Source organism: Schistocerca cancellata, chromosome 7 (assembly GCF_023864275.1).
Source record: "Schistocerca cancellata isolate TAMUIC-IGC-003103 chromosome 7, iqSchCanc2.1, whole genome shotgun sequence".
NCBI lineage: Eukaryota > Metazoa > Arthropoda > Insecta > Orthoptera > Acrididae > Schistocerca > Schistocerca cancellata.
Window position 1 is genome coordinate 447,176,480 of NC_064632.1, and position 2,400 is coordinate 447,178,879.

Consider the following 2,400-nt stretch of genomic DNA (forward strand, 5'->3'; position numbering starts at 1 on the left):
GTGCTCGAGTGATCGTCATACAATAACTGTTATAGAACTACAAGAACAGGTCGAGCAGGAGCATCATAACGTATCCATCTGTACGGTCAGCTGGATGCCAAAGACAGCGCCTGCATTGCAGCCCGACCAGTTACTAATATGGGTGCTTGAGCATGGGTCGATACCTGGTCCCTCAGAACCGCTTGTGCTGTTGATCAGTAAATGTAATCATTTCATGTACTGCATATGGCCTGTTGCGACAGTAAACCTCGAGTGACTCTGAAAGCTCTAAAAGAGTGTACTAATTTTTTTTTTCCAGCAGCGTACCTCTGCTACTTCCTGGACGGGTGGTGGAGGATGAGGGCTGTGTCAGAATCAAATACTTTGAGGAATAGAAAAGAAAGGGTTGAATTACGGTTTTCTCATTAGGTTGTCACGTCAGACGTTCCACGTCTCTTGCATTTAAGCATGGACGTTCCTTTGCCCATGTACCACCCATTCACGTGGCTTCACTTCGCTTTCATTCCTCTCCTTCAGGTTCAGTCTCTCCTTGATCAGCTTGCTCTCTGACCACCAACAAGGTTTTCGAACTGATTTCGCGTTGAAAAGTCGGCCTCACAGACATAAGCAAAAAAAGCACATATTGGTTGAAAATTTGGTTCCAGGCACTCTCGTGCCTGCGTTCTGAGAAATCAGTTTAGTCAACTAACAACTTCCCACACCAATTTAAATGTTTCTTTTACTTCGCTCTTCTTGCATCCATTCGTAAAAGTGAACACTTGTCAACAGCACTTAATTCTATCAACATCTGTTTTCCTGATTTGGAAGACAGGTAAATAAAATCCTCAGTTCCGAGACCCAGTGTCGAGTCGAGCGGCACGGTTGATTTCCCCGCCTCCAGAGAATGAATTCTTCAGTATGGAGTTTTTCTACGCGTATAAACAATTTTCTGCGTTAGTCTGTAAGAATTTATTAAGATATAAGCACAGGTAGCATGGTAGAGAGTTGTGTATAGCTTGTAGCAGCTGTCTGGTGACGGGAGTAGTAGTAGACCTACGCATACCGTAGTTGTGTGTTATTACATTTATTTATTTAACCTGATCTGATTAGGACCTTCAGGCCCTCTCTTACATCGGACCAGTCTTTGATACATACAGTACCTTTCGTTTCCTAGTTACCTATGAAATAACAGTAGGTCTAATTTTAATATGGCAAGTGATTCAAAAATATTTCTGTTTGCTGATGACACCAGCTTGGTAGTGAAGGATCTTGTGTGTAGTATTGAAACAGTATCAAATAATGTAGTTCATGAAATAAGTTCGTGGCTTGTGGAAAATAATTTGATGCTAAATCACAGTAAGACTCAGTTTTTACTGTTTCTAACTCACAATTAAACAAGAACCGATATTTTGATCAGACAGAATGGGCATATTATAAGCGAGACGGAACAGTTCAAGTTCCTAGGCGTTCGGATAGATAGTAAGCTGTTGTGGAAAGCCCATGTTCAGGATCTTGTTCAGAAACTAAATGCTGCTTTATTTACCATTAGAACAGCATCTGAAGTAAGTGACAGCTCAACACGAAAAGTAGTCTACTTCGCTTATTTTCATCCGCTTATGTCGTATGGTATTATTTTTTGGGGTAATTCTTCTGATTCAAAAAGAGTATTTTTGGTTCAAAAACGGGCTGTTCGAGGTATATGCTGTGTAAGTTCGAGAACCTCTTGTCGACCTCCATTCAATACTCTGGGAAATCTGACATTGTCATCACAGTATATATTTCCTTTAATGTCGTTTGTTGTTATCAATATTAGCTTATTCCCAAGAGTTAGCAGCTTTCACTCAGTTAATACCAGGCAGAAATCAAATCTGCATGTGGAATGCACTTCCTTGACTTGTGCAGAAAGGAGTGCAGTATTCTGCTGCATTCATTTTCAATAAGCTACCACAAGAACTCAAAAACCTTAGCAGTAGCCCAAACACTTTTAAGTCCAAACTGAACAGTTTCCGCATAGCTCACTCCTTCTATTCTGTTGAGGAGCTCCTGGAAGAGCTGAAAAATTAAGCAAATTCCAGTGTTGCATTGTTGATTTTCTTTATTTAAACTGACGACATGTCGCCTGAATATGTTTCTTATATTTCATTTTATCTGTTTCTACTATCGTGCTATAATTTCATGTACTGACTCGTTCCACGACCATGGAGACTTCTCCTTGATTTGGTCCCAGGGAACTATAAATAAATAATTAAATAAAATAATAGAATGATTTGGCTGTATGTACAGACAGTGTGAGCGCTAACGTTAATACTGGTAGTACTGCTACAACTGTTACTTCCAATAACAATTATGATAATAATAATGATGCACCAGGAATTGCATGGCGACGACTTTGAACGTCGTGCACAGTTCTGCCACTGGGCA